The sequence below is a fragment of the Amborella trichopoda genome, chromosome 12, assembly GCF_054954075.1.
Source record: "Amborella trichopoda isolate Santa Cruz 75 chromosome 12, AtrichopodaSantaCruz75HAP2 v2.0, whole genome shotgun sequence".
In the NCBI taxonomy this organism is placed as follows: Eukaryota; Viridiplantae; Streptophyta; class Magnoliopsida; order Amborellales; family Amborellaceae; genus Amborella; species Amborella trichopoda.
Window position 1 is genome coordinate 48,745,505 of NC_142347.1, and position 12,881 is coordinate 48,758,385.

Consider the following 12,881-nt stretch of genomic DNA (forward strand, 5'->3'; position numbering starts at 1 on the left):
GATATTTTAAATTTTGGGTCGAATCTAGGACCATGTCTGGGTCCGAATCCAAGTCCATGTCATATCCTATTCTCACGTTGTATTTTTGGATCCGGGTCGTTGAGAACCCTACAAAACAATTTTTTAATAGCCGTCGGTGCGGTGCTTGACGTCGAATCTAGACTAAAAGCAAAGGCGAGATCTTACAAGGTCTAAGACAGATCTAAACCTAATCCAGTTCGTGTCAAAAGTATAAATAAAAAATATAATTTATGTATTTTATCATATATAATATTATTTATATAATAAAGTCATGATCCGTAGGAGTGTTAGGTTACCCGATATAGCTAGCCCATGGCCGGTCCAAGTAACCCGGTCCTAATCGTGCAGTCCTGGCTAAAAAGGGTAAATATTTTTTTAAAGAAGGGTGCGGTTTGTATAGAGCCGAGGCGTTAAACATTCAAATTAGAGCCCATGTTCAAATAGTATTGAGAAATATGATTTCAATACCAGAAGAACCTGCCACGATCGGTAGCCGGTTGCCAGCTGCCGGTTTCAAGTTGATCTTGCCCATTGTATAAACACCGATCCCTCGTGTCGTAGAGAGGGAAAACGGTTTGACAAAGCTGTAGCCCTATTAAAATAAATAAAACCTCAATTAATAATTTATAGAAAATTGTAATTAGAAAACCTTTACATCGATCATTTCGACTTGAATATTATAGTTATGAAAAAAAATGGGATTTCAAACTCTAAAAAATAATGTATATTTCAACAAATTATTAAAATAGTGTAAAGTTTAACAAAATATCTAAACCGTCTATTTTGTCAAAAAAAATAAGTGTTCAAAGATCCACAAGATCTGAACGTTTTTTTTAGTTTCAAATTTTATTGTGGGTGTTAAAAAATTAATTTTAGAGCTATCATGAAAATTTCTGTGGTCGAAAGTGCTTTTGAGATGAAGATTTGTGGTGAGGCTCTATTTGGTTTTCATAGAGCTTAGGCCGTATAAGAACTTCATCAAATATAGAGAGTGGATCACAAGTAGGGAAAAGTCAGACTAGTTTAGATGGTGAGAGAGAGGCGCTAGCAGGACAAAAAGTCAAGCTCAATCACGAGCTCACGTGTGACTGCAAGGGCAAAGCTCCAAAATTTAGCACAAAAAATCTAGGCCCTTGGGACCACTAATAAAAGTTGGACACCGTTTTTACGAGTCCATATGGAAATGAGTCACCTCTTATAAATCTATTTTTGAGATGGAGTTTTGAACGTAATTTTTAAAGATATGTAATCTTTAATATAGAGATCATAAATATAAAAAATTTAATAAATTTTAAAAATTAAAAATAATAAAAAAATTATTTCATGCAGGTTGGACTGTATTTCTATAATATTTTGTCAAGAGGTGTAAAGCATCCATTTTAAAGATGGAAGCAAATAGGTAGTCCATCTAAAAACAAGTGTAACTAGCTGTTCAAATCTTTTTTTAATATAATTATTATTTCTCGTTTTCAAATATATACAATATGTGGGCTGGCCGCATACAAACGATATCCAATAATAATTCTATTAATAAAATATTTGGATCGTTAGTTTTTATTGTTTTTAGATGTTCCACTTATTTGCATCCATCTTTAAGATGAATGCTTTATATTTCGGGACCGTAAATGTAAAAATGCGGTCCCCATCGCATGAAACAATTATCCATGAAGGATATATAAAATTATAGTGAGCAACATCTGAGGCAAGCTTGTTTCGGTCCCCATGCTCGCTATAACATTGCCCGGTCAACCTGAGATTTTTTATTTTTTATTTAAAATTGCTCCTTAGTTCGAGGATACAATCTTCGAACTGCATTTTGTTTTTTGAGTTTTTTTTTTTTTTTGTTTTATAGGGTTGTACCCTAATGTTTGGGGTGGTGCCCAATCGGCCCAATATGTGCATCATCGGACTGCCTTCTATGGTGCTCTTTAAAGCGCTTTGAGGTTGGCATCCTCGGAATGCAAAGACTGACTTTGTTAAGCATTTAGAGATGGTCTGAGCTGCCCATTCTCGGACTGCCTTATCTGATCAGGGTGGGTTGGCATCATCAAACTGTATTAGCTCATGTGTTTGCGAGAAGAAATAAGGCGGTTGGAGGATGCTAATCTTGGATTGTCTTTTGGATTGGGCATGGCCCCTCACACTAGGGCATTGCCCTACTAAAGTAAAAACTAAAAATAAATAAAGATTTAAAAGTAGTCTAAGGATGTCATCCTCAAACCAAAGGACAATTTTGAAAAATAATAATAAAAAAACACAGATTGATCGACATTCTGCACAATTTTCATCTGTACTTATAAAATTTAAAGCTTAAAAAATAGTTATATCAAGCAGATCTATGGAAATTTGAAAATCTTGAAAATTAACGATCCAAAAATGTATTATAAGATGCACTATTTTCAAAACTTGCAATCTATTTTTTTCTCATGTCCATGCATCTTGATGTCGAGATAATCAATTTGATGATATATGGGCATCAAAACAACCTCTTCTAGTGAAAATTTTGAGGTAGGCTCTAATTCAATTGTTTAGAGCCTAGGCTCTATATAAACTTTTCCCTTTTTTTTGGGGTAAATAAGTGGGGCTGAAGTCCCCTATCTATTTTCATTAATAAAAAGAAAATTGTTTCATGCCGGGCATTTCTACCTATGTTGTCTAAAAAGTGTAAAGCATCCGTCTTAAAGATGGATGCAAGTAGGTGTTCTTTCTAAAAACAATGGAAACTAACGGTCCACATGGTTTTTTTACTAAAATTATTAGTTTTAATTTTTAAAATTTATTTATTTATTCATATTCATGATCTCTATGTTAGAGATTACATGTCGTTAAAATTTAATCTTAAAATCCATCTCAAAAATATATTTATTAAGAAACCCCGCATTTCTACATATGCTGGCTTGACCGCATAGAAATTGGGCCTCTAATAAAAATAGAGAAAATACATATCATATATTTACAACTCTACAGTAAAGCACTTGTGCCAAATCATGAAATAAAGAAACATAAATAAAATATGGCGGCCTAGAATGTCAAATTGTAGCATTAGAAAAATATGTTGCCTTCTTGGGTGTATCCGTTATGGTGTTGGCGTTACGATAGATGTGGGAAATGGTCCACCTACTATTGTAGAGGTTGTGTCGGCAATGGGCTGCTAATGTTGGCGTGTCACGTTCAATTAGCTCTATAGCTACAATAATGAATCACTTCCAATTTGAAGTGGGAAATAGTCGAGTTGAATGGCCATATCAGTACCCTCCTTCCACCTACGATCTGAAAGGTTATGTCGGCAATTGGTTGCTGCTGTTGGAGTATGCATGGAGCTCTACAGCTGCCTCGAATAACATTAACGAGCAACAATGAATCACATTCAATTTAAAGTGGGAAATAATCGAGTTGAATGGCCAGATCAATACCCTCTTCCCACTTACAATCTGAACGGTTATGTCGGCAATTGGCTGCTATTGTTGGAGTGTCCATGAACCTCTACATCTGCCTCGAATTACATTGACGAGCAACAATGAATCACATTCAATTTAAAATGGGAAATAGTGGCCAGATCAATACCCTCCTTCCACTTACGATCTAAAAGGTTATGTCAACAATTGGATGATACTGTTGGAGTGTCCATGGATCTCTATAGCTGCCTTGAATGACATTGACGAGTAACATTCAATTTAAAGTGGAAAATAGTCTAGTTCAATGACCAGATCAACACCCTCTAAAGCATAGAATTCTATTAGATTTATGTGGCCTTTAAAGGCCTTATGAGTGTTTGTAACAAAAACATTTGATATAGTGGAACATAAATTCAGTGGGAGTGTGATCCCACATGGACTGTACTATACAAACAGTGTTTGCAGATACCGATATGTGCATGACGATCTAGGCCAGTCGGTTGGAAAAAACCAATGTTACCTAGGTATGAAGAACAAACCGATGAGGGTTCATGAGTTACCCCTTGATGATGTCGGAGAATATGCTCAGATAAGTGAGCAGAGAGACTGTGTAATCTTTGTGTGTGATGGTATCCTACAGAGACGGGGGCCAAAACCTCATCTATGTACCATCACACGGCATGCATATCGATAGATTGTTCGAGAAAGCTAGAAATCCACCTTTTAGGGTGAAGTATATGCATGTGCGAGAGATACTCCTATGCACTATAGAACTGTGGTCGCATAAGGTCTTAGTGATCTTGACCCATCTCTAGGGGAGGACCTGTAATCCACAGACTGGGATTGCGACCCATTGGCTCATCGGCCAAACTTTGGTGACCCCCTAATGAGCCCCTGTTTAGACTGTGGGTCATGAGAAACACTGGGTCGGTCTGATAAAGCAAATGTGGTTCGTAGTTGGCAGTTGAAGGTGAAGTGCCCCATGATTATTGATTCAATTCCTAAACCATATGGATACATTTTCAATTAAATTAATTTAATTGTATTTTTTTTATGATAATGGTTATTTTAGAATTATTATTTGAATTTTTATGAACCTCTGGATATTTTATTATAATTTTTGGATTTATAAAATTAACGATATTAATTTTGCAATGTTTTAATATTCACTAGAAATTATTTTGTTAATTTTAAATATATAAAAAAATAATAATCATGGGAGCCTATTATGCACATGGGCCCACCATGCTTTCTAGAAGGTGGAGCCCACATGTGCCTCCCATGGGTGGCACACCCCACGTCTTACTACTTTCTATTTTATGGAAAGTTTTGTTTTGTGGTACATGTGACCTTATGTTTTGGTAACTTTAAATTATGACATGTAGTCAAATTATGAATTGAGTATGTGTTGACCATATATTGACTTAATATGAAAGTAGATATTGAATTGATATATTTTTTATAGATTTTATGGAAAATATGTGTAGAGATGTGCTATTTTATGGAATGCACAATATTTAATTAAATTAATTTAACTTATTTTCTATTGATGGGATAAATGGTTCATGTACCTTTCATAATGTTGATGGCCTATTTATGAAATTGATGATTCAGATCTCTCACCCCACAAATCACCCATGATCGACGGTTCATGTTCAATCTCACATAAGAGGTAAACTATGAGAAACCCTAGACCTAATTTTTTCTATAAATAGAGGACATCCTTCTATTTTCTACACGAAAGAACCTTTCTTCTCTCTCTAGAGGGGCATGCCCCAACCCTAGGCTCTCTATTCTCTCTCTCCTAAAGCCCTACCTAAGGGGCATGCTTTGCACAGCTCTCTCCCTCTTTAAGTCAACCTAAGGGGTATGCCCCAACTAGTAGAGACATCCCTCTTTCTTTTTATTTTGTTATTAAAAGTTGGGTGGTAAGAGATGCTTTGAATTAGGCATTAAGGGTTTGAGCCAAGGCTTAGGATTTTGAGATTAAGAGGGGTTCAAACTTCCATAAAAGAATAGTTTGGCCGAAATTTGTTTTCCTGATCTGAGATTGAAGCTAAATCGTTGATCCCGTGCTATCGGATGATAGTGACTCGGTGTGAGGTGTAATAAGCCTGGTTGAGGTAATCTCCAACACTCTTCTTTTTGTTTCTTACAATCTTATCTTATATTTTATTCTCAAGTATAGTGCATAGTTGTTTCAATGGTATCAAGTTGTTAATATCTTGGTTTTATTGTTATGCTGATTTTATTTTGAAATTTATCTTGTTGTAATAAAGACCACCTGTAAGTGATCTTTTGCCAAAAGAAAGATGTGAAATAAAAAAAATAAAAAATTATTCTCCGATAAAAGATCACATAGGTCTTTCTTTCACATTCTGCATAATGGAGATAGCACACATCCTAATCACCGATGACACTTTAGCAAGTCTATCTACGTTTTTAATGTGCCCTCTCTCCCTCTAAGCCACACACGTGATTCCCTCATCAAACTCATTTCCTCTCACCTAGAACCCACAGTATCAATTGTACCACATGGAAACCCCACAATGGGGCACTCGTGCCAAATCTTGATGTAAAGGATCATGAATAAAATCAAACAGTCTAGATGCCAAACCGCAACATCAGAAAAAGATGTGGCCTTCTAAGTAAGTATATTTGCTATCATGTTGGCCTCACTATAGATGTGGGAAATGGCCTCGCCTTCTAATTTCTCTCTCCACGCTCTCTTGCATACACCTTTGTAGAGATCAAATGCCACATGCCACCCAAATTCTTCTTTATTCTAACCTTTCTCTCTCTCTCATTACAACTACTCTCTCTTTACTTGATTCTAACTATTCTCTCTCTCTAATGTCAGAAGAGAAAGATACACCATCAATAGGGTAACATGACACCGTAGCAAACAAAAGACCATCAAAATTGCCACAATTTTTTTCCTTTTGAGAAAAAAGGGGCACAATATCAATTGCTAGAGGGCCTGATTCCGAGAGCCTTGGTTGTAAGCTCCCAAACGACAATAGCAGCGGCATTTGCAGTGAATGCCCTCATCAATGTTGGTTCTAGGCCAGCATAACATCCTCTTTTACCAACTCTCTTGTACACCTGTAACCAATCCATGCATAAGCCACTTCAAATTACATAATACACAGGTTCATGACACATCAAAGCAACAAAATAGAAACGCGGTTATCACTTACCAAGCTCAGTGTATGAAATGGATTCCGGCTAGCTTTCATATTAGGCACGGTTTGAATAATAGTTTTTGCCACATCCAACGGCAAGACAACAAACCAAAACTACAAAGACATAGAAAATACAGTTCAAGATGGAAGACTGTCACCCACAGTTACATAGATGATGGCTTTGGTTTTGGCTATCGCTTTTTATCCTTCCCTTCCTTTCTGTCCTTTCTTTCCCTCGCTTGCGTCCTTCATTGCTTTCTTCCTACTGCTTAACTCTCTCGTGCTTTTTCTATGCTTATGGGGAAGTTTGTGTTGGAAATATGGCCTATTAGACCTTTTTTTTCTCCCGAAAATTCATGTTTTTAATAATGGTACAAAAGCCATATTGAAGTATATGTGAAATCCCATGTGGTTAACATGAGGCAATGCCATATACATGATCCATTTTTTAGCTTTAATAAAATATATCACTGGAGGGAAAAACCCAGTATCACTGGAGGGAAAACCCAGTGGTGTGTTTAGATTCCTTGTAAATTGTGAGAATTCTTAGATGACATTCTATTATATGAGTCATTAGTGGACTAATGACAGGGTCAGCTTATTACATAGGATTAGTAATTTGGTGATAATTTGTTAATCTTAATTAGCTACACTTAAGGGAATTAAGGCATGAGTTATACTTGGATCTCAATTCCTATAGACCATGAATGTGAGATTTACTAAATAAAGGTGTTCTCTATAAAAGGAAGTTAAACCCTCTAGAAAAAATAGAAAATGATAGAACAGAAGGTGAAGGAGATTCACCAAGAGGACTCTCAATGTAGCTTGTCACCGGATGGTTTGGTCTATAGGTTTTGGTATGAACATTAAGTCTCTCGTGTGATTTAAGAACATATCCGAATAAGTTGTTTTATCAATTTCAATTTTATTTATTTGTTATTATTTTTATTGGGACTAACAATGGTATCAGAGCAAGGTTTGTAGATTTATGTTTGTCAAAGAGGATATCCTTGTAGAAAATAGGTCTACATTAATAATGAGGGATGTGTCATAACAAAAGTTAGATTATGTTTTATGGATACGAGCCACTGGATGCATTCTTATCCAATGCATTATCTGTGGTTTTTCATATTATTTTTTACTTTCCTTAACAAAACCATGATTTAACGATTGTTAGAGATATCATACAATATTCATATAGATTTATTTTCTATGTGATTACTCTTGTATAAATTAGAAATAGACTTATGTGTGAACTTATGATTATGCAAACTGCTTAATAGCTAAGTGGGAATTGAGTTCTTGACTTTAAACTACCAATCTTAATATCATTTCCATAAAACAAAGGTAGTTATATATGGCAGGGAACAATGCTTGCGATCAATACATTTTTTGAACCATATGCTTTGGTAATTCCCAGTCTTTCTTCTCTTCAGTGTTATCCAGCTGTTCATAGATATATAAATAAAGCATGCAACTCACATTGACAATTCCTTCTCTCTTACCTATTAGAAAAAGAAAAAGGATTCCATTATTTCTTGTATACGGGTCCTTTGGCTATTCCAATCATGTATGAGTAGTGAAGGATGCCAATAATATAAATCAAGTGTCAAGCACAACAATCCTTCCAGCCTATCATCTTTACATGCGTTCAAAATATTTTATGACCTGGATTTTTGTAGAATATTATGATGATTAATTTACCCAAATTCTACTTTTGTGGTGAGTTCTTTATTGCCTAAAATTAGAATTTGGTAGGTTTCAATTATAAAGCATTTATAGTAAGTTCTTTATTGCTTTAAATTAGAATTTAGTAGGTTTCAATTATAAAGCATTTGTGATAAGTTCTTTATTACCTTAAATTAGAATTTGGCAGGTTTCAATTATAAAGCATTTGTGGTAAGTTCTTTATTGCATTTAATTAGAATTTGGCAGGTTTCAATTATAAAGTGTCACGACCCCACCCCCTGACCCTTGCCGGAGGGCGATTGAGTGTGGGATCGTGACCGGGTCACGAACGTCACTTAGATAGGAGTGGCTCAACGTATAAACACATGGAATCAAGAGCAAACCAAACTTGAAAGCATTTGGATTCCATTTGGTGGTTTGAAAATTCATAGTAAACAAGGCATTAGTTCTGATTTTCATCGATATTGCCCACAATACATACCTTCATAAAGCAAAGTACAACTTTCAAATTAGGAAGCTTTTCAAAATAGTTTCCGCATGCAAATATTAGCCCATTCAAAGATCTTTCAAATGGCCGTGGTTTGGCCGAAAATGAACTTCATTTGGCTAGCTAAAATCAGTGACCATAGTGGTATAAATGAAAAATCCAGGAAAATAGTCAATAATGATATACCTTCCCATTTTGAAACATAAGTTCATTTTTGTAAAAACGAACATTTTACTAGACTCGTATATCTTTCCAATGGGGTCCGATTGACCTCAACCACCCCCATTGAGGCCAAGAAATCCAAGTGTGGTGTTTAGCCACATTGGTAGGATATATGAGAACCTTAAGTCCCGCGTGTGATTTAAAGATAGATCAGAGTAAGTTGTTTTATCTATTTCAAAATTTATTTATTTGTTATTATTTTTATTGGGACTAACAGTTTGGACTGCATCCTAACTCTTCTAGGGATTTGAGTGGAGATTGTGGTAACTCACATTGGATGGTTAGTGGCCTTAATGGATCCTAAAATTCTTCCCATGCATCTAGAGGCCTTTTCAAGGCTAAAGACAAGAAGAAGACTTTGGGTGATAGTTCCAACGGAGAAACCCATCTGGCAACTGGAGGGAAGTTTGTTTTGGTCCTGAAGATGTACCCCCTCCAAGTCACCCCTACCTTGTGTAACTCCTCTCGTGCTACTGACATTTCAGTGCTTGTAGCCCCATCTAAGGCCACTGAGAGCTAGGCCAACCAGTTGCAAAAGGCCTTTGTGTTCTCCTTTCCCCCCCCTGTTGATGATCTTAGCATGCTGCAAGACTGGGCTACTAGAGTCTAGGGTGGCCCTCTAACTTGTCGCTCCAACCATCGTGCTTTGGTCATTTTCGACAGGACAGAGGTGGCTGCTAAAGTTCTGAAACAACATTTCTGGAGATTTAATGGAATGCTGATGACTGTGAAGCATTGGGAAAATGAAGCCAATTCCTCCCTGATTCACTTAGCTGCGGTTTGGGTGAGGGTGCTGGGTATTCCTTTCCAAGCTCGGACCAGAGATGTTTTCAACCTGGTTGCAGGTAGATGTGGCAAACTTCTTGACATCGATTGGTTCACTATGGCTGGTCTTGCCTTGGGCACCTTGGGAATGAAAATTCAAGCTATGTCGAGTCTTCCTTTGCTGTTTGAACTCCTACTCAAGGTTGCTGATGATTTTTTCGGTCTGTCCATTTCGGTGGTATCATCAATCCTCATGTTCCTTACAAATCTCATGTGTTGTCAGATTCCTCTGAATCCTCGATAAATTCAGGTTGTTTTTCATCCGAAGGAAAACCAGGTAGTCAATGAAAAGTGGTTTCTAAGAAGAGGATGGCTCATTTTCGAAGCAGGCACCACCGCATAAGTATTTTTCTAGGCAAGAATGAAGACAGAAGAAGGTTGGTCGTGCCTCTACCAATAAGAAAGGCCAATAAGAAAGGCCTTGTTCAAGGCCAATAAGAAAGGCCTTGTTCGAGATCGGGATCGGGTGGTTGATTTGCTGAGGGCCATGAAGGTCAAATTCAAAGGTGAGATTCGACTAGTGGAGGAAGGGGTTTTCCCTGATGCTATGTCTACCCTACTGAATTCGAGGCCGAGAAGGACGCACTTGAGGTTGCAGAAGGAAGCTGAGGAGCTTCTTATTGGACTCTCTTTCAACCCCCTTGCTACTGGTGTTATCGGCACCACTACAAGGGGTAGGGCCTTTTGGCTTGTTAGTAATCTCTTGGAACACACATGGGTTGGGAGGAATGTGTCGTAGAAGGAAGCTAAGATGGTTGATCCTTCGCTGCAAACTTAATGTGCTTGTTTTGCAGGAGACGAGGCTCCCTTATGTTGAGGTTTTCCTTTTGCGTACTTTCTGAGGCATTGGCCTTTTAGACTTTGCTTTCTCTCCTTCCTCTAGTTTATCTGAATGACTCTCAACTCTTGGGGACCCCTCTGTCTTTTTAGGGCATATTTTGGACTTGAACTGTCAATGTATATCTGTTATATTTTTGGGTCTTGCTAATTGGGTTTGGTGCTTATCCAATGTTTATGGGTGGAACGTGCTTAGTGAGAAAGAAGAGTTCCTGAACTCTCTCTCTAACACTATTTCTAGGGTTGGGGGGTCCCTTGGTGTGGGCTGGGGACTTTAATATGGTCCTAGGATCACATGAAGTGCTTACTCCTTTTGTGATCTCTCCGTCTATGGCCTTGTTTGATAACTTTATTTCTAATCATGGTTTGCTGGATATTGAAATTGTGGGTACCAAATTCGCTTGGTCCAACAATTCGTCTTCCGACCAAAAAATATCCCAGTTGGATCGTTTTCTGGTTTCTAGTGTTTGGGATGAGCTTTTTCCAAGACCTTGGTTAGAGGCTTGCCTCAGTAGGCCTCTGACCACGTTCCGAATGCTTTGGATACCCAATTCTGCTTTGAACTGATGTGGTTGGAAGATAAATCTCTAACTGATGTTGTCCATCGTTGTTGGGCTATTGTTTGCTTCATCGCTGGCCAGGTTTGGTTTTGTCCAGTAAGCTTAAGTTATTGAAGAATAACCTTAAGTTTTGGGGCATAACTAAATTTAATTATATTGCCGATAACATTGATAAGCTTGAACGTGATATCTCCGCCCTTAACTCCTTGAAACAACTCAATGGGGGTCGCTCCTTAGATCATGTGGATGTTAGAAATTCTAAAACGCATGATCTTGAGGACCTTCTTAGACGTGAGGAAATTTTTTGGTACCAAAGATCTAGATTCAAGTGGGTTAACGAAGGAAATAATAATACCAAATATTTTCATGTTATTGCTAATTCGAGGAATATACCCAATTGTCTTTCTAGTTTATCGATTCAGGGTGTTGGTATGGATAATCCGTTGGCTGTTAGTAATGCTATTGTCAATCATTTAACCAAGCCTTTTCGTCTGAGACTAGGTTGCCCTTTGACTTCGGGGATGTGCCTTTTATAGCCCTTTTCGAGGCTTCTACAGTGTGCTTAAAATGTTAGTTTACCATTGAGGAAATTAGAAAAGTGATTTTTTATATGCATAGGGATAAGGCCCCTGGCCCGGACGGCTTCCCCTTGGCTTTTTTTCCAAGAGTTCAGGGAGGTCCTTCAGTTTGACATTATTCGTTGGTTCAACCAGTTTTATAATGATGGGATTGTGACCAATGCTATTAATTCTACTTTTATAACTCTTTGACCTAAAAAATGTTATATGGCTTACATTTCTGATATTCGACTGATCAACCCCCTCTCTAGCCTGTATAAGATTTTAGCTTAGGTCTTGGCTAACTGTCTTCGCCTGGATATCAATGAGGTCGTCGAGGGACCTCAAACTGCTTCCATTAAAGATCGTTATATCATGGACGGTATCTTACTTGCTCAAGAGACTATCCATACCACTGAATCCTTGGGTCTTAGTGGTTTGTTACTGAAGATTGATTTTGAAAAGGCTTATAATTGGGTGGAATGAGATTACCTTGATAATATTATGGCTCAAATGGAGATTGTGGATTCGGGGTTGTCTTTCGTCTGCCCACTTCTCTGTCTTGATTAATGGTAAAGCTCATGGCAACTTCTGTGCCATTAGGGGCCTCAGACACGGGGATCCTCTCTGTCCCTTCCTCTTTACCCTTGTGGCTGAAGCTTCAGTAAAATGCTGCAAGGTTTGGTGGAGGATCTGATGATAACGTATATAATATCTAGCTTTTTCTTAAGCTTTATGAGTTAATTTCAGGGGCTTGTATCAATATGGACAAGTCCAAGCTGTTGGATATTAATTGTTCCACCATGTCATTCTCTGACTGGGCTTCTTGGCTCGAATGCGGGGTGGGACAATTTCCTACCAAATATCTAGGCTTACTTCCTTCTTAATGGCAATGTTTCGAGATCCCTTTGGGATCCTCTCATTCAAAGAGCACATATTAAATTGGATGCCTGGAAGGCCCGATACCTGTCATTTGCTGCCAGAATGACTTTGATCAAAGTTACTCTTTGTAACACCCCTTTTTATTACCTCTCTCTCTCTTTCAGGTGCATGCGGTTGTTATTGTCAAAATCAAAGCTTTAATACTCAATTTTCTCTAGAGT